The sequence below is a fragment of the Rhipicephalus microplus genome, chromosome X, assembly GCF_043290135.1.
Source record: "Rhipicephalus microplus isolate Deutch F79 chromosome X, USDA_Rmic, whole genome shotgun sequence".
NCBI lineage: Eukaryota > Metazoa > Arthropoda > Arachnida > Ixodida > Ixodidae > Rhipicephalus > Rhipicephalus microplus.
This window is the reverse complement of record NC_134710.1, coordinates 426,748,031-426,774,165: the sequence shown is the minus strand read 5'-3', so window position 1 is coordinate 426,774,165 and position 26,135 is coordinate 426,748,031. Positions and strand designations below refer to the sequence as shown.

At 44.8% G+C, this 26,135-nt stretch overlaps 1 protein-coding gene across 2 annotated transcripts in view; it reads left to right on the top strand.

Moving 5' to 3' along the window:
• Positions 1 to 26,135, top strand: part of LOC119183256 (Golgi-associated plant pathogenesis-related protein 1-like) — a 179,286-nt gene that overhangs the window by 73,567 nt on the left and 79,584 nt on the right. Inside the window, exon 1 of one of the 2 annotated variants that reach the window (XM_075880412.1) lies at positions 3,096 to 3,220. The exons of the other annotated variant lie outside the window; for it this stretch is intronic. The gene's annotated coding sequence lies outside the window, so the exon portion shown is untranslated. Of the gene's footprint in view, positions 1 to 3,095; positions 3,221 to 26,135 lie in introns of those variants that run through there. 2 annotated transcript variants of the gene reach the window in all.

The window sequence follows — 26,135 nt, the reverse complement described above, 5'->3', positions numbered from 1 at the left end:
GGGACGATGCAGTAAAACGTAGCATAGAAAGAGAAAAAAAGAAACAGGGAGAACGAAAGGCAGAAAGAAAAAGATGTAGAGAAAGAGGGAGAACCAAAGAAAGAGAAATATATAGGAGCGACAGAAATAATGAGAGTGACAAATGGACATATAGATAAAAATGAGAAGTTTTATAACTCATTGTAGTTAACGTAAAAAACACGATCTGATTATGAGAGACGCCCCAGGGAAATCTCGACCACCTGTGGTTTTTTGAAGGAACGCTAAAAAGAAACAGTGATTTGATTTTCATTTAAAGCTTCGTTTTGAGAACTTTACGTTATAAGTTTCGCCTATACATAACTTCATTCCTAGCGGAGGAAATGAAGGCGGTAGTTATATTTAACTTTCACACGAAAATCGCTGCGCGTGACGTGAAAATTTTTAAGGTGTTTTCTTTTTTTGTGTGATATGTGGGGCTTAACGTCCCAAAACCGCTATATGATTATGTGAGACGCTGTAGTGAAGGGCTCCAGAAATTTCGACCACCTGGGGTTCTTCAACGTGCACCCAAATCTGAGCACACGGGCCTACAGCATTTCCGCCTCCATCGGAAATGCAGCCGCCGCAGCCGGGATTTGATCCCGCGACCTGCGGGTTAGCAGCCGAGTACCTAAGCCACTAGACCACCGTGGCGGGGGAGGTAGTGGTCTCCACCCACATTTTCTTTTCGCGCCTTTTCTTGGTTACGAAGTGTCGCGTTTAGAGTGGTGTTTTCGTGATCGTGAAATTGGAGTTTGCTATATGAAAAACATCGTTTTTTTTTCTTGAGTGCTCCTTTAACGCGCACCTAAATCCAAGAGCATGTGCCTCAAGCATTTTCGTCTTCACTGTTAATGCGGCCTCCGCCACCGTGATTGGATCCCACGACCTGCAAGCCAGCAGTAGAGCACTACAACCACTACACCACCATGGTGGCTCTAAATACCAGATCGAGGAAGAACAATAGAAATAGCTCGAATGAGAATTAGAATACAGAGGTATACCAGCTTCGCTGGTATACTTTTGTCTTAGCTCTACGTTCATGCTTATCTTAATAGACAAGTTTTCTTTCTGTCACAATAACTTTGATATCATATTCTTCGGTCCAAAGACATCGCCTATGGAAATTTCATCAAAACCGGGTATGGCAACCACAACCTCGTATTTACTACCTGAACACACACCCCGTTCACATAATAGTCACTTGACTTTTGACCGACTATTGATTCTTCGTTATTATTTATTAATTTATTTATTTTCCACATCCTCCATAGTGGTGACGACAAGGTTTTACAATGTATACCGTCCGGTCTCGCAAAATCTCGGTGGCGTCTTGCGAAATTTCGAAAACTTCTCGACTTATGAGGAAGCTTTCCCCTTCCAGAAGGACAATTGTGCGTAATGCAAGATGTGAAAGAAGGAAGCATGTCGCATAGCTCTAGCATGCGTGTCCACATTTTAACTATTTCTGCTTCTAATCGCTTAAAACGAAGTGCAACATGAACGCCGGTAATCACTTATGCAAATCGCTTGATATTCGCAAAACTTTGTCTCGATCACAGAAAACGTGATTGCGAGATCCTCCTCTTTTTTTTTTTCTGCGTTGCAATGACGTTCTTTTGCAGCTTATGCCTTTCGGCTTAATCGTGTGGCTGTGGTCCTTGGGGCATGCCTGCCCGGCCGGCGCGCCAACACTGCGCGCTTTGCGAAAGCGCCGGCCACGTACTCTCGTTGCGCACAGACCTGAAAAGGTCGTAGCAATCAACAAATCTGGTTTTTATTTATTACTGTCATTATGTTTTGAGAGAAAGAGAGTTCTGAGAGAAAAAATCTGGCGAAACCGTCATAGGTACGGCAGAGTTGCTACGAGCGTGCATGCCTTTCTTTCTCGGATGTCGAAAAATGCGTCCAAGTTTCCAAGCAAGGTTCTGCCAGCAAATACAGGGCATATTATCGTGGGAATATTTAGACCTTTGGTCAATATAGCTAGTCATCGGCCCAATTTTGTCCCATTGGTATAGTGAGAACAGGTGTACGAGCCCAGGTGAAGTTCAGAGGTTGGCAAATAATTATGCACAAACAAGAACAGTGAGGCTTCTTTACACTTCTCAATGGAAATCTATAAAAAATGCTGAATAAAATGTGCTACTAGGAAAATTGCTCAAGCCTCTGATGCGTCATCTAAACTTTTGACGTGCTTGATCGATGATGAGATCCTCGAAGTGAAGGAATTCCCAGCTCTTCGGGCAGTACGCGCTTGAGCACCGCCGTTCAAAATCCCTGTCGAAGATGCTGCTCAATTTTTTTTTCTTTAAGTGCCTTGGCGAGCAACCCGTTCTCTCTTTTTCTCCAAAAATATTAGTAATGATGAATAGAAACCCACTTGTTGATCGGTACGACTTTTCCAAGCCTGTACGCAACGAGAGTGCATGGCCGGCGCTTTCGCAAAGCTGGTAGTGTTGGCGTTGCGCGCCGGCCGTACAGGCATGCCCCCACAGCCACCCCCGGATCAATGGACGCGCCGAGCGTGAACGCATTCCGTAGCACCCGGACACGACCAGCGAAGCCCAGAAGGCCGTGACACGACCATGGACCTCACTCGACCGTGGCACAAAAACAATACACTAGAAACTGGCCAAAGAAGCAAAAGGCGCGCAAATGATGCGGATAAAAGGCCACGGCCGTTGAGCCCCTCCCTTTTCGGGCGCTAAATGAGGCCGTGTAAATTGCTCCGCTTCGCCGCACCTTGTATTTATGGCCGAAATCCCGAATCCTCCTCTGTCACCGAAAGAATAACGCGTAGAGTGTCCCCCGAACGGGGAAAGAAGGTAATCTGCGCTCACTGCATGCGCTGTCAAAGGTCAAAGCGTGCCTGTTAAAAGGGTGCATGCGTCCGCCGGGGCGCGGCGATTCGGCGGTGTGTTGAGACTAAGCGGCTGCTCGCATATCGCACCCTGATAACGCTGGAGCCGCCGTTGGCATCAGGCTGACCTTCGCTGAGTTACGAGGAATGCGTAAATGGCGTGCAGGAACTCTTCCTCAGCGACCGCGTCTACCCTTGGGATCCCCATGCAACCACGTGACAGGGTGGATTCATTGGGCACTCGTCACTTCGCCTAGCTGCTGCATTCATTTGGTTATCTCGCCCCCTCCTTTCGCGAAATCACTTTGAATAACGCGTATGGAAGACGTGCTCGAGGTAAGTAGCCTTACCTTTCTTTGATTGCCGTCTTTTTTCAGTGTATAGTATATATGAGTAGTATATAATACTTCTACCATGTATTGCAATATAAGCTGCGTTGCTTCACTTAAATGGTGCAAATGAAAAGGCTGTGGCGTATACTTTTACCGGTGTCTAACAAAGTGACCCTTAGACGCCCTGGTTTATATTTTGCGTTGTTTTTCCTTCTTCCTTTGAATGGCAGCTGGACGTGTTAGATAACATTCTTAGAGGTTTTTTTTTTTTTTGCTGACAGCCTGTAGTAGAGATATTTGTTTGTAGTGAGAAGAGATCAGGGGATGTAAGAGGGCACGCGAAGAAACTCTCAGAGAAAGTACAGAACTCATGCTCTGTGCCACCAAAGCCCTTTTCAACACGACGCATGTGGCATAGCGACCGAATGAGTTACAATTACAGGCGCATGCGCTTAAACGACTGACTATATCGAAAAACTCAAAGCTTGTTTCTCCGGACCACCAACAAGTTCCAAAAAGCGTGCTTTTCTGAGCGTGGTCTTTCTTTCCGTTGGGTTTGAGATTGTTGCCATCGATAGACGCTCACAGGACCCGTTCCCGTTTACGTATTTGTAGGTGAGAGATTCCACAAAAAGTCCAGTAGCATCGCTCCTCCATTTTTACAGATCCTTTGATCGATATGTGGAGTTTTACGTCCCCAAACCACTATATGATTATGAGAGGCGCCGTAGTGGAAGGTTCCGGACAGTTTGACCATCTCGGGTTTCCTAACGTGCACCTAAATCTAAGCACATGGGCCTGCAGCATTTTCGCCTCCATCAAAAATGCAGCCACCGCCACCGGAATTCGATCCCGTGCCCTGCGGGTCAGCTGCCGAGTACCTTAGCCACAAGGCCACCGCGTCAGGGATCTCAGTTTCTTTGCACTGTACACTTTAGCGCAGATGCTATACAAGTCACCTGCCTCAGTACGCGACTTTGAGCATCATTGAACACATGAAATAGACGTTTGACGCAGGTATAATGGGAGTGAGGCTTAGTATGGTGCTCCAAACATGAAACTCATTGTCACGATTTACCTCGGGAGCGCTTGCGAAGGATGAATCTGAGAGAAACGGGGGGAGGACGTGGCAAAACAAACACAGTTTATGCAAAGGACGGATGAAGCAAATATACAAATCTTGCGTTAAAACACTCAATAATTAATAATACTCCATGTGCACACCAGTCCACAACGGACTGAAAACAGAACTAATGACACTCTGCGTTAGAGCCAACTCTAGCCCTAGCCGGTAGCTATCCATGCAAGATGACGTTTAAGTACCTAAACGTTCTTAGAGTTTGTCGAGTTGCCACGTTGACTCGGTGCCCTTGCAACGTCGATGGTTCGTCACTTCTGTCGTCGACATCTTTCCCAAGTTCCTATTGTCATCGTCCTCTTTCGCCGAACGAGTCACTCGACCTCATTGCCGGTTGGTTCCGGCTAAGTTAGGCTACGCCTAACTTTTCAACGGTATCTTGATTGTGGTGCGGGCCGCATACGTTCTGGCTCGAAGCGGAGGAGCCGTAGTACACCCAAGAACTGCTGTGACAGGTTGCTGAAAGTCAGGGCAGCCTCACTCGAGTCTTCCAAGATCGACGGCCACTCCCCGAGCCTCTATGCCGACAGCCCCAGAACCGAGTGGTTCTGCTTCCGTGGTGGTAGCGACGCTCGTTTTGCATGTCTTCGCAGCTTGGTGTCGCAACACACAGTGCCAGCACATCCTCTGGGATTTTTCTTTTCGGCTCGGGCCGCGTGCCACGAGCCTTTCTCCGACCTATATTGTGCGTCTACGTGGCTGATGCGCGTGCCCTCAGATGACTTTTTTCCTAGTTCATCGTCGCCGCGCTTTCACGTTCTGCACACGCGTAGACGTATGAGAGACGCCGTAGTGGAGGGCTGCGGAAATTTCGACCACCTGCACTCTTTAAAAAAAGTTAGTAAAAAGGTAGTAACTGCAACGAATAGGTAGTAACTGCAGCAGTTACTACCTTTTTTTGACCGTTACTACCCTTTTGCTACTTGTTTACTACCTACGTTAGTTGACAGTTACTAGCTGCTACCGTTACTAACATTTTGCAACCTCTTTACTACCTACGTTAGTAATCAAATAGTAACTGAAATGAAAGAGGTAGTAACTGCAGCCGTTACTACCTTTCTTGCCCCGTTACTACTTCTCTGCTACCCGGCTTTTGACTATCTAATCCAAAATAGTGTGTGAATGCGATTCTGATCATTTATGAGAGGAATCGTCTCAACGTATTATCATTAAACGGAAAAATGACACAGAAGGTATACATAGATGAAGAAAATACATTTCGTTCTAATTACTCAACCGAGATATGTAAACTTAATTTTGATACTAACTAAACGGAAAAGTACAAGTTAATGAACAATAACCAAGTGCTACACGCGCCATAATAGACAATTACAACACACTTAGTAAATTACAGCAAACATTAACAAGACCGGCAAATCAAAATAACCAGATGGTCACGATTAGCCTCGAGGACAGTCACAGTTAATCCACTGCGGCGTGTCTCCAAATATCATCATTGTTTTAGCGCATCAAACCCCCAAAACGATTATTACCTTTTAAACGCTGATATATTAGTCGTGTGAAGCATTCAAATGCACTGAGAATGAGCTTGGTACCTTGCTCCGGCCACTGTAAATAATGCCTTTTTGTGGCCATTTTATAATATATAAATGTAAGATATATTGTTTTATAAGTAAGGCTGATTAAAGGTCTTGTGCTACGTTACCAAACACACGTAACCAAGTAGCACAATATAGTGCTATAGGTTTATATTTCTTATAATTCCTCCTGAAACGAAAGTGCGCCTCTGTGCCAGACATGCCCCTGCGAAGTAGGGGCTATATATACCCCATGCTTACTCCTTACTGCATGTCTTCGTGAAAAATAGTGAACCTGTTTGGTCTAAATTCATGGCACACCACGCTTCTTACCCGACTTTGTCTAGTAATAAGGCATTGATTAGCCAACATTAGCAGAGGAGAAATATGCCCAAAGTAATGAACTAGGTATACCATCGCTTACTACGTTTTTTGAAACTTCTAAATGTTACTACCCATGGGTGGTAACGGCTAGGGTAGTAACAGTTACTAACGGCTGGTAGTAACAGCATCGGTAGTAACTGTTACCACCCTCGCCGTTACTAACTGCGCTTACTACCAGTGTTGTAACATATGTGACAAACCATTACTACCCCAAAGTTAGCAAGTACTACCACCTTTTTTCTAAGAATGTGGGGTTCTTTAATCTGCCCCCTAATCTGAGCACACGGGCCCACAACATTTCCGCCTCCATCGGAAATGCAGCCGCCACAGCCGGGATTTGATCCCGCGACCAGCGGATCAGCAGCCGAGTACCTTAGCCACTATGCCACCGCGGTGGGGCGTGCGTCTCTTACTCATCACACCCATTGGATTTATTGAGTGTCCCTTTCGGCAGTCGAGTTGAGGACGTTCTGATAAATAGCCCCTATCCTGCTGTCTTTTACTATGAATGTTGTTCGCTGCGCACGAAAAATCCCGTCTACTGTATGCACCATCTCGCCGAATTTCAAGTTTATTTCGTAAGAATTACTGACGCAGAAGGTTTTGTCCTCATATATGGTGATTTTTTAGATTTAGATAGATGTCGGCTCTGTGATTTCAGCACACACACACACACACACACACACACACACACACACACACACACACACACACACACACACACACACACATATATATATATATATATATATATATATATATATATATATATATATATATATATATATTAATGAGATATAACAGACAGTAATGCATAAGAGGGACAATTAATCAGCTGCCCGCTCATATTAAGTTCACGTGCTACGTGACGCCAAACATGCGCATAAGAGTGTTTTCACACTCGTTGTTTGGCTTATAGATGGCGCTGACTGTCGCTCCTACTTCTAAATTCACAGATAAACCCAAAAAAGTGGATGGAGGGAGGGCCGCTGTAATAGCTCAGTGGTTAGAGCATCGAACGCGTAATTCGAAGGTCGTAGGTTCGATTCCTGCTCACAGTTGGTAATTTTTTCATCCACTTTTCTTTCTTCTTATTTACATTCCATTAATTTTAATAACTTCCCCTGTACATTCCTTGGCATTACTGTCTGTTATATCTCATTAATATTGTGCTAAAAAACACGGAAAAACGAGCCCTTAGGTATACACTTCTTTCCCTTATATATATATATATATATATATATATATATATATATATATATATATATATATATATATATATATATATATATATGTATATATATATATATATATATATATATATATATATATATATATATATATATATATTCTGAGGCGCTGACTGGCACGCTCACGTTTAAACTCACATATATACCCAATGAAGTGGCTGCGAAGATAGCCGCCGTGGTAGCTCAGTGGTAGAGCATTGAACGCGTTATTCGAAGGTAGCAGGTTCGGTTCCTGCCTACGGCAAGTTATCTTTTCACACACTTTTCTTTCTTCGAAATTACATTACTATTCGGTCTAATAACTTCCCCTATGCTTTCCTTGTTATTATTGTGTGTTAGATCTAAAACACGGAAAAACGAGCCCTTAAGTATACACTTATTTCTCATATATATAAATGTATATTTATATATATATTTATATATATATATATATATATATATATATATATATATATATATATATATATATATATATATATATATATATATATATATGAGATAGGCGCTGTTTTGGGAATGGGGAAACAGAAGACCGCCACAGCCGGGGTTGCCGGTGGTGGCTACTTTATGCAAACTTGGCCACTTTTAGACCCCGTTTTGCGAAAGACTCCATGGCTGCTTTTTGGTTTCTTTTAAGCATCTGGCCGTGGCTTGCCTCGTAGTTCCCGAGCGCTGTTGTACAAACTAAGAGTGGGCTCTGTGCTGGTGCGTGAAGGATTACACCGTCAAGGGCGTGTGGACAGCCCGTTGTGCGCAGCTTGTGGCTCCTGCGAAACACTTGAGCATCTTGTAGTGCACTGTCCCACATTTGCTACGCAGTGTTGTTTGCTGATTAAGGAATATAAATTTCTAGGACTTAAGTGCGCGACTCTAGATGACGACCTCTTTCCGAGTGGTAGTGCTTCCCGACGCAACCAGGCCCACCGAGTTCTCCTTACATTTATTGAATCAAACGGACCTGGCCACCTGTTTATAGACGGTTTTTCTTTTACTCATACTCGTCGAAGTCTTCACCATTTTCCCCATTCCTCATCTTCTTTCCTCTTTCTCCGCTCTAATCTTTGTTTCCTCTGTTTCTTCCCTCCTCCCGAAAGAGTGAGCAGGCGTTGTGCCCCTCCAGGCGTCAGTTGGAAGCGTGCTTTCTCCTTCATTCCTCTGTGCCCTTGTGTATATGCGTATGAAAATTAAATAATAAATAATAATTAAGCATATCTTGCGCGCTTTCAAGTGCTTTTTTCTAGTTATTTGCAGATAAAAATGTATAGTTTCTTACCTTTCCTCTCGTGTCAGCCGACGCATGTGCTCGTCCTCACACCTACAAGCTGAAGCGCATCGAATCACCCCAAGCAACGCGGCTTCGAATACGGAGTGATGAAGTTGCGCCCATGTTCGCGAAAGCCTGGCTAAACACTGCTCACGCTGCCCACTATCTGTGGTGCTGCGTGTAAGTTCACTGAGCTGTCAACCATTTTTTGCGGTCTGGATCTGGACTGCTATTTCGAATACCGTTCTGATCAAACTTGGCCGTCGTCTTCAAAGAAAAAAACTACATGCTTCAACGTTCAATCTTCCTGCTGGATAGTTGGCTGTAATGTTTCAGGATTACTCTGTGGCTGTCAAGATTTCCATCTATTCTACTTAGACCGCCTGCAGGCGCACTGAATTTTTTTTAATTTGATTGATATGTGAAGCTTAACAGTCCAAAACTACCATGTGATTATGAGAGACGCCGTCGTGAACGGCTCCGGAAATTTCGACCAACTGAGGTACTTTAATGTGCACCCAAATCTGAGCACACGGGCATGCAGCCTTTTCGCCTCCATCGAAAATACAGACGCCGCAGCCGGGAAGCAATGCCGGGACCTGCGGGTCAGCAACTAACTGACTTAGCCACTAGACCATCACGGCAGAGCTTTACTAAATTTCAATGAGTGATTTGCAGCCTAATTTTGTCTTGGAGACCAAGAAAGCAGGAAGAAATTGTCTTTTTATTTCTCCGATGATGCTTACTGGACATTATATTATTCACTGACCAATACTACAAAAATGGCGTAACTACTTTGGCTAACTGTCGCTTTGCGCAGCTGCTTTTTAAGTGCATCTAACATCAATTATGCTTACAACGGAGTAGAAGGTGGTCATTTCGTATTGCAGACAACTCTATAGAGTGCTCCAGAATGGTCTTCCAGGTGCGGTGGATTCAAAGCGTGGTAGAAGCAGTGACCACCGATTCATGCAGTCGTGCTTTCGCAAGCCGACTGCCCCGAGAAGGCAGGATATCTTTCATGTTTTTTTTTCTGGGCAAAAGATTGTCAGTCACGTGGCTTTGTGCACCAATGGTGGATTCTTCGCATTGTGTTTGATTTAGAGCTTTTAACCAGTGTTTGCTCATCGGTTGTTTCTTTCCATGTTACGGCGCACGCTTCGTTTTATGGTCATATTTGATCACATCAGTCACCCCATGCACTTATCGCATTCGTTCAAGTGTGTAAGCTGCAACATCATCGACATTCCATCTCATTCATTGTTTATTCGGAAGAGCGTGCGCCCCGCGAGATCATCACGCGCTGGGGCCGTTTTTGGGTTCTCAATCGACGCCTTTGTCAAAATGAGCATTTTGTCGAAACACCAGAGAGCACTCGCTTTCCCATTTTATTTGCTTGAGCGGACTTGGTTTTCGAAAGCACGGACCTGGAGAGTGTGAACGCCTCAGATATGTGCCTGGTGCCACTCAGAACGACAGATCCGCCACTCTGAACGACATATTCGAATACGCACGTTTTTAGCAGGTCGTACAGGACGTGAAGCAAGCATATACCGTCGAAAAGTTGTTCTAGATAGATCAACCATCGAAGTTCGATAATTACGTCCAGGGAGTGTCAGTAATTAGGTGCCGCTTGATAAGAGCGTCGGAGCTGCGTGGGATATCCGTTTCAGGCAGACAGTTTCTCAGTATTAGGGAAACTGTCTGAAAAAAAAACGAAATCCCGCTTCATGCATTGGAAATTTCCTGGCAAGCAGTGTATAGAGAGCAGGCCAAGCTGTGGCGTAACCCGCGACTTTATATCACCGGATCTCCAATGAACTTATACATCAATAAAACTTGGAATGAAGGATGAAATACAGCTGTTTGCCATACTGAGTGAACGCCACATTTTCACTGATTAAGTGTTTTCGAACGTACTTATCTACACCTACATTAGACTGAGCGGCGACATGACGACACGACGATCATCCATCAGCGTTGCGAAAATGTGCTATAGCAGCGCCTTCAACGCGCTGGTTTACACGAAGGAAATTTCTCTAGAAACCGACAGTACTGTGTAAAACGCGTCTATAGCGCATTTTTCGTTGGAATATTTTTGTGAACTATGTTTATCTGTTGTAAGATCTATTCGCAAGGTTCCGGTCAAAATTTGTGTGTGTGTGTGTGTGTGTGTGTGTGTGTGTGTTTGTGTGTGTGTGTGTGTGTGTGTGTGTGTGTGTCTGTGTGTGTGTGTAATTGAAAATCCTGGTGGAATTGAAAAGGCTGTGAATTATTTTGCAGGCTAAAACGTAGTTTTCATGAGTTGAGTAAGATTATATTTTTAAGTTTCCTCTAAAAGTGGCGAAATAACACTGTCTACGCCGCCTAGCAGAAGAGCCATCATTGCCCTGTGGACACGTTCCGTTTGTTTTATGCATTCTCATGCTTTTAAGGACATCATAAATAAACCTCACAATTAGAGTGTTTTAGTCATGATTCCCGCTCCTTTATGTGCAGCTTACGACGTTAAAAGAGTTGACGCTGAGGAGCAGTGGTGCCATGGAGGCAACTTCGCGAATACTAGAAAGAAATGACAAAAATGGATGGGAAGTTGAATAAGGACAATCTTCCGTGAGGGGCCGAGAATAGATCTGTGAATTTAGGGCCTTTTTTAGATGCGGAGCATCTTATACTCGCGCCTTGTAGTGCGCCGTCCGCGCCGTCCACGCCGTCCGCACCGCTTCTCGAACATTCAACAGCTGACGCGCGCGCATGCGCCGTCGCGCCGTCGCCCACTCTTCCACCATCTGTGCATCCCTTCCTCCTCTACACACCGCGCGCGCTTCACTCCTCCACCATCTGTGCACCCTTCCTCCTCTACACACCGCGTTCGACATCTACAATTCTCCTGATTCTCCAGTGGACGCGCATGTGGCGTCGCGCTTCGAGAACATTCAACAGCTGACAGTGCATGCGCCGTCGTGCTGTATATATACTCAAGGTCGGCGCTCGCTCGCTCAGTTGCCGCTCGTCGGTTGGTTTGTACGGCGCGTCGACGTCCAAGGTCGCGGTGAAATGAATTCCAACGAATCCACAAACACAATGATCGACGTCCCTTCGACCAGCGCCGCCCTTTCGCATACGTGTGTACGTGTTCACTCATTTAACACCCCCTCCTACAACCACGTTAACCAATTTAGCCATCGACCCAAGTAAGTCGCAATTTAACACCCCATTTCACAACCACGTTAACCAATTTAGCCATCGACCCAAGTAAGTCGCACTTTAACACCCCGTTAACCAATTATATGGTCCGCATCCTCCTCAGTGTTCCCCCGAGGGAAGCTGCGGGCAATTTTTTTCATAGTGGTATCGGTTCAATCGAAGGTGTTAGGCCATCCTAAAACAATTTTATTAGTTGTTTTTTCGAGCTGGCTGCACGCATGTAACCACCCCATTTGAATGAGGACGTTTATAACATCCATTCGTTCCCAGTGGAAAATTTCTAGCCGCCACGCACGCTCAGCAAACCGCACAGCACAAACACGAACCACTGAAATCTCACTAACATCCCACGGTTTGCAGCATTTGTTGTGCTTGTACGATTCCACAGTTTCCACAGATTAAAAAAATTCTTGTTATAACTGTTTCACAGCGTTTCTCGTGTTACCATTTTGTGAACAAGCATTGTCATAGCTAGGCTTCCGTTGCATGAAATAAAACGGATACCATAAACATTGTTCGCCGGCAGCCCTTTAACGAATAGTGCGGAAACCTGATCATTATTTGTTTATTTTCTTATTTTTATGCGAAGGTTTCTTTTTCTTTTTTTTTTGCGATGTTCATGCTTTGTTATTGCGACGACATTCTAGCGTCTGTGTACAAGATTGCTATTGAAAACAATAGTGCCGAAGCAGCATGTACTTTAAGATCTGCCGATTCAAATTGAGTTTCTGAAAGCTTCAAAACTGCAATCCCAATTCAATGTTCATTATATGTTTCGACAACGGATGATGCCATTGGTCAAATATAGGTGTGTGTTCTTTGAGTCGGAGTAGTAGTGGCTGTGTACTGGTGGGCACGAAATAGCGGGTTGGCATCCCGACCTGATTACCGGCCAATTCTGGATGCTGCGAAATGAAAGGGGGGAAAAATCAACGCTTACGAATAGTATGAGTCGAGCGTATACGTCAAATATTTGTATGTGTAGTTGTTGTTCTGGTATTTCGCCACCGTTAATTCATGGTTGTTGGAGCTGGTAGTCGAACTCGCGTTTTCCAGTTCAGAAGTCTAATCCCTTAACGCCTAGGCTGCCACAGCGGGGGTTCTAATGAAGCCATGAGTACGTGGACGACAATCTATATAATGATATAGCTTCGACGAATCGCACGGGTGCGCCGTTTCTTCCATCCAGCACAGTGCCTGGGGGCCCCGTGGCGCACTCATACTGTTGGCTGAGGATGCCGTAACACAAATGGTTGAAAATGACTGAGACGAATTACTTGGACTTCTCGAATACCGTATAACTATCTCGTACACTGGCCAACCATCTTACGGTAATTTACTCACTGAATACCACTTATTCACGCTCTATTGAAGCGAAATCCTGCTTGACTGGACGAAAATACGATAGTTTTACTTTAGGTATGACACGATTGCCAATGTGTTCGTAGTTCTCCACTGTGTACACCCGGTTGTTCAGAACCGATTGAATTGGTGAAACAATAAACACCAGAGTTGAACCTAAATTTAACTTTTTTGTGATTCTAAACTGGTGTAACAATATAGTGACCATTGTGTAAAACCCACCGCGATGGTGTAGAGGCTAAGGGACTCGGCTGCTGACCCGCACGTCGCGGGATCGAATCCCGGCTGTGGCGGCTGCATTTTCGAGTGAGGCCAAAACGCTTGAGGCCCGTGTGCTTAGATTTTGGCGCACTTCAAAAAACCCCAGGTGGTTGAAATTCCCGAAGCCCTCCAATACGGCGTCTCTCATGATAATATGGTGGTTTCGGGTCGTTAAACCCCAACAATTATAAGTATAACTGTTGCATTCGGCATCCAGAAACTGGTGGTATGTGATATTCAAATTCGTAACTCCGTCGCGAAATTCGTTAGAGCTGTGACACACCTCCAAAAGCTTAAGCACAAAACAAACAAATGAATATTTACGGATGGAACGAAACAACAAACAAGCACAAACGCTACTCCATCGATGGCTTCATACTCTTTCCGTTGACGCACTTAACCTCGCACCATGGCCTATTTCGTGCTTATGAAACAGCGTAATTCCCAGCCTTGTCCTTTGGGGCATTTCCTCCCCCATCGATTGGCGAGCGGCAACGCGCTTGCCAATTGCGCAGGGTGAACGTGACGTCACAAGGTCACGAACATTACAACACGCTCGTTTCGCTTCCATTGTCACCCCGAGCTCGGCCGTGGCACGCAGTAAATGTGACGTCTATCTCAACTCGGCGATGCCTCGTAAGCGAGCATGCAGCCTGGAGAATTGCAAACAAACAATAAAACAGAAAAGTGGAGGGTGCCAGAAAGAACGCACATCAGGCTGTACACAACGCGCAAGACTAAGTAATTCGTCAGCCGTACATACGCGTGTACGTGAGACCCAACTAACTCGTTATCGTGGCAAGATAGTTTCGTGAAGGCTCGTCTCTGGCACGCTGTGCCGAAAGAAGCAGCGGCAAAGGCGAGATGGCATGAATAATAAAGAGAAAAGGTGGCGGGCGGTGTCGTCATTGATCAAAGCCTTTTTTTCGCCAGGGCGGCTGGCGTATCTTGTATTCGTGCATGAACGGCCGTACACAGCTGGCCAAATGGTTGTTGGCGCTGCGCCAGTGCTTCTCGTCTTCGACCGCATGCTCCTTACACCAAACGCGCTCAACTCTATGGGCTGCTGGAGCCACGGGCTCGTGTCCGAGACCCGAGACCACGACCCTTTCGCGGAGACGAAACTTTTGAAGTATTCTCGAAGTAGGATTTTCGGCACAGGGATGACGAGATCTTTTCCGAAACGCACGGGTGGCCGCTCGAAACTGGAAGATTATGCCCGCACCACGCAGTCGCAGTGGTACTTCGTTCTTTCTCGGCATAAGTGCTGGCAGATTTTATCCTGTTTCGTTTATCACTCTTTGCCTGGTTTGAAATTATTTACAACCTCTAATTTACCGGGAATGAGGAACCCTTTCTTATTCTTGCGTAGTCGTGCTATAATTCGTAGCGTGAATACGATAATCAAAGGCGGCGACAACGATGAATTTACGAAAGAAAGAAAGGACGGAAGAAAGGTAGGTAGGTAGAAAGAAAGAAAGGCGGAAATAAAGGAAACGAGAAAGAAAGAAAAAAACAGAAAGAAAGAAAGAAGGAAGGAAAGAAAGAAAGAAAGAAAGAGAGAAAGAAAGTAGGTTTAGCACGCAACGGCTGTTGCAACGCATTTGCATACTGTATTTCACGGTACAGCGTGATAACACGATAAACTTGTGACATGCAAGCACACACGTACGCCCACGCGCGCACACACAAATTCACTCTTCTACAGCAACTGCCCCGCCTCGGTGGTCTAGTGGCTAAGGTACTCTGCTGCTGACCCGCAGGTCATGGGATCACATCCCGGCTGTGGTGGCTGCATTTTCAATGAAGGCGAAAATGCTTTAGGCCCGTGCGCTCAGATTTGGGTGCATGACTAACAACCCCAGGTGGTCAAAATTTCCGGAGCCTTCCACTACGGCGTCTCTCATAATAACAGGGGGGTTTTGGGACGTTACACCAGACCACGGTGTAAGCTATTTCTTACACCGTGCACCAGACATATCAATCAATTCTACTGCAGCACGCTGTCTCTTTGCTTGCGTTGACTGATAAGAAAGAAAGGAAGGGAGGAAGAAATTCCATATAAACAAGCCTCTGAAAGGCCGTTGTGGACGAATAACGCAAGCTTTGTTCACAAGGTGCTCTCATATATACTTTTGAAATCTGATATAGCTTACAATGTCTCCATTGTGAGAGTGCAAGTTTAGTATACTGATTAAGGAAGATGTCGCCGTCCGCAGTGCATCCACCCAGAAAAAAGATGCGCGCTAGTTCTTTATTGAGTAATCAACATACCAAGCGGCACGCAGTAGAATAAAACCAAATTTATTGCTTTTATGTGAACGACCTTTCAGAGAAAAAAAGAGAGAAATAAATATTTATTCTCAAAACAGTGTTCAGAACGATGACCGGTACAGTCTGAAAAAGGAAGAAGAAGAAAGAAAGACTATATTTTTTACGGCCAGCCACGTGCCTCCAAAGAAAATTGCTTCATCGAGTTAAAAAAAATTTTTCGAAATATCTTAGCCAAGCATTAAATTTTGGTGTCTTGTGAAAGCTCGCTGATAAGTGTAAATCTATACTTGTTACGTTTTGAAGAAGTTATGCCGTGTGTTATAGCTCTGTGCTTACCTTTTTTGAACTTATCCGTGTCATTGCTTTCTTCATGCATCATGGGACATTCAAAGTAATATTATCTGCACGTGAACAGTTGTATCTATCTTTTCTGGAACCATATGCAGAACTTCGTGTTCACGTAACGTCATTATTTTGCTGTGCATCTTATCCGACTCTGTGGGCCAGTTTTCTGTCATTTTTATTTTGTTTGTCCTGTTTTTATTTATTTTGTAGGCTAACTGACATGGTCAAGCTAGCTTCATTTAAAGGTACCAACATACCGTATCTACTCCTACGTTCGGTGAATAATAATAATAATAATAATAATAATAATAATAATAATAATAATAATAATAATAATAAGAAGAAGAAGAAGAAGAAGAAGAAGAAAATATCTTGCTGGTGGATAATTTATTGGCTTCCCATTTTTATTAAGGCACTGCCTGTCTTACTCAAATCTGGGCCACCGTTACCGAAACACTGTATGCGTACGAAGTATAATTATTTTACCTGGTCTGTGCCAAGAGCGACTGTCCGCGACCCAGCCATTTGAATCGATTCTTTGACGTCATTGTGCTGTTATGAGTCTTGGCGGCAGTGTTAACTGAGAATGGGCGCTTTAATAATGAATTATTTGATTAATTACCAAATAATGAAATGACTACTTTATTGTAATATAATTATTCTTGATCTACCTATTTATTTTTTATTTGTTTATTTATTCATTTTTAATAACTCACAGGCTCCTCATCGGAACCTGGATAGAGAAGGTGGTGCGATAAATGGTTAATTATAACATGTGTGACACATGAAAACGAAAAATGGAATTTAGTCTATGCATTTTGAAAGGAGCCCAGAGATACTGCGATGCATTCGAGTGACAGACGAAGTACGAGTAACACACAGGTAGAAAAAATAAATAAGGAAAAAGCATGCGTACGTGTAAGGCGGGAAAATATGCAAACCTAAATAACAATGACCATCAGTGATTGATGAAGAATCGATCGAATTCAGTCAAGATCTACCCTACTACAATGCTATATTGTACAGCGCTACACAGTATTACAAAAAACTGTACGAAGTAACACACCCAAAGCAGAATTAAATGAGAAATAAACAATGAAACTTGAAATTATCGAGTAGGCAGTCATGGCAGGCCATTAGGGATCGAAACATATCACCCAGGAGTGCATTCCCCAAGTTTAATAGCATGTGACCGCGCAGAAGTATATACTAAACCCCATTGTTTTACCAAATATTTCAAGCTGCCTTGATTATGGAGCCGCCTGGACGTGCATCGTGATTTTCAAAGGAAATGAATGTGGTCGGTTGTGTTATTAACGTGTCTCTGAAGCAGACACATAAAGGAAAGGTGCCGGTGAACGTTACGAGGGTGCAGTGAATGTTGGAGTTTTTACTTTCGTAATACTGGGCTTATACTAGTAATTTCCAGTAATAAAACTGCCTGCGTGGTTCTGTACACGCTCGAAGTTATTAGGTATCCTTAATGAGCGGACCAAACCACTTATGTGCATTCTAACTTCGGGTCAATGAACATGAAGTACGCTAACGTGTGAATGTTAGGTGGCGATTAGGGCAAACTGTGGCAAATGTACTCAAGCATTTGTGATGCTTTATCACGGATAGCAGTAGTGTGGGGCGGCGGGAGGAATTGTGACATATTTTGAGTTAGGTGTATTGCAAGGTATTGTTTAGGCCGCAAGACACTTCTCTTATTCGTTGAGATTCTGCCCCACAACACAGGCGAGAGTGGTCATGATGAATATGTACACATGAGTAGATGAAGTTTATTAATAATGCTCACATTGCCCCGACGTGGCGGTCTAGTGGCTAAGGTACTAGGCTGCTGACCCGCAGGTCGCGGTTTGAAATCCCGGTCGGCGGCTGCATTTCCGATGGAGGTGGAAATGCTGTAGGCCCGTGTGCTCAGATGTGGGTGCACGTTAAAGAACCCCAGGTGGTCGAAATTTCCGAAGCCCTTCACTACGGCGGCTCTCATAATCATATGGTGGTTATGGGACGTAAAGCCCCACATAAAAATCAATAATGCTTACACTAATTGTGCACCCCACCCGTAAGCTGCGAGCCCGGCTGCGTCTTAGATGGAAACGGAACGTCAAACGAATGGCTTCAGACGCGTTACATCATGAACTTCAGAACCACGACAACGACGATCCGAAGAAAGCTGAGCGGAAGTTACATGGTTACATGGTAGTTCACTGTTGACGTTTGTTCACTGATTATATAGGGTCCAATGAAGCGTGACTGAAACTTGTCCCACAATCTCAGAGTACGAATGGGCGTCAAATGCAACACTTCATACCCAGTACTGAAGGAGACGTTGCGATGTGAGCTGTCGTATTGTTGTTTGCTATCTTGCTGATTGACTTCTGTATTAGGGCGAGCTCGTTGCTGACATTCTAATAGCCTTGAGACGAACTGTTCAGATATGGTTGCCGATGCGTCACTTTGAACATCTAAGAAAGAGACGTCGATGGTGAATGCTGGGAAACGGCCGTAAATGAGGTAGAAAGGAGAATAGCCAGTAGTTTTTTCGGACAGTGGCGCTGTGGCCAAACGTCACAAAAGGCACAACTATATCCGAGTTGTCATGGTTGGGTGCGATATACATCGATAACATGTCTGTTAGTGTGCGATGAAATCTCTCTGTCAACCCATTATTTTAAAGGTGGTTGGCTGACGTCGTCTTGTGTACTGTGCCACAGGTTCTCAGTAGCTTTTAGATTATGGTGGACAGGATACGGCTTGGCACGATCACTCAGAAGGACTTGAGGTGCACCGTGGCGCAATAAGATGGCGTTGAGAAAGAAATCTACGTTACCTGGAGCATACCTTGGGCGCAGTGGAGCGGTCTCTGCGTGCCGTGTGAGGTGATCGACAGCAGTCATTATCCATTGATTACCTGCTGGCGTGATGGGCAGAGGTCCAAGTATATAGGTCTATCCCAAAGATGGCGAAAGGTGTCTCGGAACACGGAATTGGTTCCAATAAGCCAACAGGACACGTAGTTGGTCGCTTCTACCGTTGACAGAGAGAGCAAGATGCAACGTACTTAGCCACCAAGGTAGAGATGTCAGGCCAGAAGAAACCTCTTTGGTGCGGCTTTGCGTTTTGTGGAACCACAAAGGGCCTGCACATGGGTCGTCGTGAAAAGCGTCTAGGACTTTCGACGTAGAAAACGCGGAAGTACTGAAACCCAGCGGTGTCCATCAGTAGTGTAAACGTAACTATTCGCCCTAACCTAACAATGGAGCATATTGTGGTCGACCTTTAATTTTTTCGGCGCAATCTAGCATTACAGGAAGTGATCTGCCACTTAGGCGTTGGATAAGGCGGTTGCAATATGGATCATATGCTGGCGTGTGGCGAACTGGGTGTAGTGATTGTAGACCAGTGTATTCAATAACAGCTAGGTGGGATAATGTGAGGGATGACACTCACGTGACGCGCGATGAGCAGATGTACTCGACGATGACAGTGGTAGGGGGCAGTGAGAGAGAGCGTCAGCATCTTGGTGTTTCTTGCCCGACTTGTAGATGTCGTCAAAATCGTACCATTGCGCACACTAGATAAGTTTTTTCAGGGACGATAGCCACCGTAAGGCATGATGGCGTGATGGCGTGACACTACTGTAAAGTGGTATCCATAATGGTCAACTTTTTGTATGGCCCAAATGACCGCGAGGCAGCCCTGCTCAGTTATTGAGTAGTTCTGTTCAGCAGCTGTCAGAGCACGACTAATATACGTAACAACTCCTTCTCTCTCGTGAAGTATCATCCTGCTGTAGAAGACCTGCACCAATCCCACGGCCACTCGCATCGGTGTGCATACAAGTATAGGTGTGTTCTCGTCGAAGTGACACAGAGCGGAGTCGGATTTTAAGGCATGCTTCAGGGCGTGAAACGAATGCGCCCAGTCGTCATTCTAAGCGGAGTCAGATGCTGATATCAGTAGCTTCTGCAGTGGTGACGCAATGGCAGCAAAGTTGCTGACGAAGCGGCAGAAGTAGGACGCCAGGCGCACCGAACGTCGTACGTTTTTCTGATTTTCTGATCAAGGGAAGCTTATCGTGGCAGCAAGTTCTAAGAACTCAGCCGAACGCCATCTTTGCTCATAAAGTGGCCCAACAACTTCATGCTCTTGTTGCCAAAATGACATCTTTTTGTGTTTAGCTGAAGTCCAGCGTTGGAAATACAAGTCAAAACTTCACCCTAACGATCAGGGTGCTGAAGAAAAGAAGAAGAGAAAAACGCCAGGCCTGCGCGGAAGGCGTAGGACCGCCACAGCGAATGCTAGAAGATCTATCTATCTATCTATCTATCTATCTATCTATCTATCTATCTATCTATCTATCTATCTATCTATCTATCTATCTATCTATCTATCTATCTATCTATCTATCTATCTATCTATCTATCATATCTATCTATCATATCTACCTATCATATCTATCTATCTATCTATCTATCTATCTATCTATCTATCTATCTATCTATCTATCCATCTATCTATCCGCCTACGTCTGTGTGCTCTCGTGATTAAACTCTTAACTTGGGGTAAACCAAAATTAGTATGGGAGGGTAAGATGGTTTGACAAATACGAATCGCTGGTGATGACATGAATAATGCCGCAATCACGTTGTGCACGTCGTTGTACACTTTATGCCAGAAAGTTGCACATATCTGGTCGCGGGTATGATCCACTGGGGTCCGGGTATGTGCCATAGGGAATTGACACAATATGAAGTGCACCCTGGAACGACGGGAACACACATGGGTAATTTTAACGCCTGAGCGTTAAGAAAAAGCTGACATCGGCTGCGTTGACCCGACGAATGAAAATATTAGAAACCAGAGTCCCAGCATCAAACCCCAGCATTCTGCGTGGCAATCAAGTATTCTGCCACGAGCCACGCCACGTCTCAGAACTATTTTTCAACTAGACCCTTATGTTCGTGAAACGTCAATTGCGGTTCAAGTGCTGGCTATCACATTTTATAAAAACTTCATATGTACTCATGTGATACCGCCGTCAGGTTGAATTAACGTCAATAGTAGTTAGGTGAAATCCGCGGAAGTTGATTTATGTAGCAGTGTCAAGGGCTACCATCCTCGCGAGCACCAGCGCTTCGTATAAGCTTACCGCTTCGGGTGTTGCTAATATCAATGTTTCTGTTACACAACTGTAAACAACTCGTTATATAAAACAGATGCAGCTGTCCAACGCATGTCTGTGCGTGCATTTGTACATATCTTTAGCGCCACTTCTTAACGTTTCACTCAATAAAAATTTACGCCGCAGTCACCTTCCATGAGCATGCTTCGATTCCCAAGGTATCTGGGATCTGCCGAATGTTTTTCATTTCCCTTTAACAGAGGAGCTGTTAATACTCGCCGTAATTTGTTCGTCGGAAACAGGAAAGATCATCATCGTAAACTGGCAGCGTTCTGTTTGTCCGCTCCTTCATCATCGGCGCCTTCTTTATCTTCTGCTCTGATACCAGAATACGCGCGGTTATTTTTTTCCGGCGTGAAACACAATAGCCTGGTGGGTGAGAGAACGAATACACAGGGAGACAGAAATATCAAACGAAAAGGAACAGAAAAATTATTGGTTAAAAAATTTCTTGCTGAGGTGGGATACGAACCCGTGTCCGGACGAACAGACGACCAGCAGCTTTACCACACGGCTATACAGGCACACATGCTGTGGGCAGCGTAGCCTTGTATAGTAAGCTAGAGGGTAGGAAAGGTAGGTGATGAGGATCGATGTGAGGGCAAAGAAGAAGGAAGAGAGTAAAGCATAGTATAGAAAGTATTAGAAATAAATAAGTAGAGACTACGAAAGTAAAAAGAAGAAAGAGATATAAATGCAATGAATCAGAGAAAAAAATAGTAGTAAACAGGAAGAAAGCATGGAAGCAAGAAAGAAAAGAATGGAAGAGAAAGAAAAGGCTATAAAGAAAGGGAGACGGGGAGACAAAAGAAGGAACAGAAAAATTATTGGTGAAATAATTGAGAGCCACAAAAGAAAGAAACAAGCAAGCAAGTAAGACGGGGATGGCGACAAAGAGGAGAGTGGGAAAGCGAAGTGAGGGGGAGGAGAAGAGATGTGCGGATTACTTCAAGGAAGGGGAAACAGGCGGTAGTAAATGAGAGACCGAATGAGTAAGATAGGAATAGAGAGAAACTAATGCAGAAAGAGAGAAAGAAAAAGGAAAGAATTATAGAAAGAATAGAAAGAACAAGGGGAAGAAATAGATACAAAAAAGAATATTAAAGTGAGAGAACAAAGACATAAAAACAGAGATGAGAGAAAAACATGGAGAAAGAGGAAGAAATAAAGAGAAGAAGAAATAGGAACAAACAAGGCTGTTCAGCTCCACACTTCAAGCTTGACGTCACTAATGCGAAGCTGTCCTAATTTTCTATCTTTTTTTTTCTGTAAGAGCGCATATTTCTCTCCTTTTTTTTCTGTAGGAGCGCATATGACTGCTTCCAAATTTCTCGCCGTCACGGACACGTCTATGGCGCTACACGTCCCATGAATATAATGTGTGCGCTGTAATAAAAACAATAACATGAACGAACTTGGTGCGCATGACTTTAACGATCGTTTCCTATATTTTGTGTGCGGTCTACGTCTTTAGGACATTCCGGCATTCTGTGACTGTAGCGTACCTTCGTGACGTGACACACGAGGTCAAAGTCGAATACAAGACTGAGTGGCTACAGGCATTCCCGAAGGATACGGTATTATATAGGTGTGCGGGAACCTATTCTTGAAGCGACGCGCAGACGACACATACGCAATCTGAAGGGACGACCTTCAGGAAGAGTATTAATGACGCGCGTCACAAGTGCCAAGCGAGTGACATGTTATCGAGACAGCTGTAAGCGCACTCGGCTGAGCGCCGAGGTTTTCCTCAATGGGCGTATACATACACAATGTCCACGTTATAGTGCTTGCAAGCTCCATTCTGTCGCTTTTCTACGGAAAGTGCCATGAAGGAAGAACGAACACTACAGCGAACTGAAAAGAGAAAAAAAAATACACACTGGATTCGAATAGCATGTTCGCGGATAAATAAGGCGGCAGAAAATTATTGTCTATGTTATGCACACCCAGGTTTTTGTTTGTTTGTTTTTCAGTTTGGTCCAACTGCAATAAACATAAGATTTGCCGCTCCTATAGAGCTATTTGGAGTGCAGCATTCCTAAATATACTTGCGGGGCCACCTTTGTTCTTCATGCCTAGAGGAATGAGGTGGAATGAATGGGATTGTGGGCAAGTGAGCAGTCAGAGCTGGCAACAGGTCAAGAGGGGTAACACCGGTCAAACTGCGGAGCCGAAGCGGATGCTGCTTGAAAGGATGACGATGACAACACGAAGGAGAAAGCAATGGTGGGCTACTCCATCGCTGCTTGCCAAGATAGTTATAATAGTTATAGGATTTGGGCCAAAAGAAAGAATGGTGTCGTCGTACAATCACGGTGTCACCAGAATTCGTAATCAACTCGAAGGTACCCAACAACAAAAACAACGGCCAATGTTGCTTATGTATGTCAACTCTGCTGAAAGTGTCGCTCTTTGTGTAACTGCAGCAGCGGCCGCGTTTTACGTGACAACTTCTCTCGTATGTACAAGTTCGCACAAGCTGCGGTCACATCGCTGTTTGCATGTCATCTTTACCATTTGTGCTAATGATGCTTACGTTAACCTAATACGATGGCTGAATGATGCGTTGTTTTTGAACTCCTCTCCTGCGAGAAGTAACGAAAAAAAATAAAAGTATCAGGTACTACAAGTCTATCTTGCGCGTGCGACAAGCAGGAAACAAATGTATTCGATGAACCATAGCATGAGATTATGCCAATCGTGTCAGCGAAACAACAAGAAACAATATCAAAGGAAACATTATTAGAGGGGAGGGGTAGAGGCAGAAAAAACACTAGTTTTTTTTTTCTACCAATTTACGCGCAAGTCGCTCAATTACTCAATGGCACTGACGCCGACGCCAGCGGACCTGGCGTCTATATCACCAAACACCTCCCTCACTTTCGACGCAGAATTTTACATGCCTTTATTAGGCATGGTAATGGTGAAACCCTCGCGACTTAGTATTTTACATGGCGTGGAAGACATGGCAAAACCAGTCATATCTGAGACCCAGAACACACTGAAGAGGTGTCTCCACAAACGATGAAGTTGAAGAGCACCATATAATGATAGAGACGAAGAAGTGTCTTATAAATGTCCACAATAAGTAAGGTGGACAATTATGTGAGAAGTGGACACTGTGAGGGGGCCACTCGTCACAACCACTGGGTGGGCTCCTCATTACAGGAGCCCATCGGCGACCGCCACAACTCGGGCTTGATCGACCAGGGCCTTCTGGCTCGCCAGGTTGAATCAGCCGAGCAGGGATGCCGCCCAGTCATGCAGGGTCGGGTTTGGTTTGGGGCGAGGCGAGGGGTTGATCGGCACGCCCACACCATGTCCGAAGACTTCTCCGCACAGCGCGGACATTGGCCAGTACAGGCAGGATAGAAGTGTTTTAAAACTACTATGCACAGAATTGTTTTGGTGTAAAAGCGGAGCCGTGTGCACTCCTCTGCCTTTGTAAGACCCTCAGAGGGTTTAGGATAGATTGTGTGGCCGAGTAGGTATATATAACATCGAGTGATTTCTCCAAACGTTAAGGCCATATTAGGTTCGGGATCCACTTCGGCAGGGTCAAAAGGCGTTGCCCGGAGACTGAGCGCGCAGGCAGCATCTTCTGCCATTTAGTTGTCTTAAACTACGTGCCCACTAGGGCCAAAAACGCGCGCGACCCGCCGCGCGCGGCAAGTGGCAGCAAAGCGTGGCAAACGCGCGAATGTGTGCGAGACCAATTTTTCGCGGCACGCCACCAAGCGAGGACCAATCAAAAGCGAACCGCGCAATTGCGGCGCCACCTCGGCCCACTCGTCAAAGTGTGGATATACAAACGTGGATTCACATGATTTGCATGAGGAAGCGTTGTGCGTGCAAATCGAAAACGCTCATTGCGTGTTTACGAAGCTGCGTATGAGTTGGTGTGCTGCGTCTGTCTGGCTTCAGACTGGAAGACCGATTCAAGACTGCTCGCATACACACTTGGTTTTCAAGATGACTTCATGGAATGAAACTCACCTGAAGAACGCGTTCAAGGTTGAGGCAAAAGACACGTGTGCACGATAAAGAAATCGGCTGAACAAAGGCCGTGCGCGTGGGTGCCTGTTTTCACTAAAAGCATCGAACGCATCGAGACAACTCGAGATTATTTACGGGCATCCCTGTCGCGTCGTATAAAACGTGAATGGGAACACGAACGCACGCGTCTGCAACGAACGCGTTTGCCGCACGCAGCACAGGGTGCGTTTTTGCCGCTAATAAGTACGCATACATAGGCCCACATGACCTGGCGTCCAAATGATCAAACGGGAGGCAGGGGCACCGACATAATTGCTATTTTGTAACATGGGATACGCCAGGTAAAGGAAGTATCCCTTTGCAATATTTCTTTTGGCCCCTTTCGAGTCGGTAATAATGACGCATGGTTGCCGGTCTGTGGCAGCTAGAGCACTGACGACTTTCTCCGAATGTGTTATCTTTTTGCGCTCTGAATGGGAGGCCATACAACGTGACATCAATGTGGCAGTGTTATGCGGAATCATGTAGGGCACGAGCAAGCAAAAGTGAGAGAACGTTTCATTTTTTAAAATTTTGTTTCACTACCTTGTTCTATAACGTCTTGAAAAAGCATTAACTGTGCTAAATAGAAATAAATAAAATAAGAGTAGATCTTAATTGCATTTGTTAGCTCAACAAAATAAAATTACATTATGTCGGCATT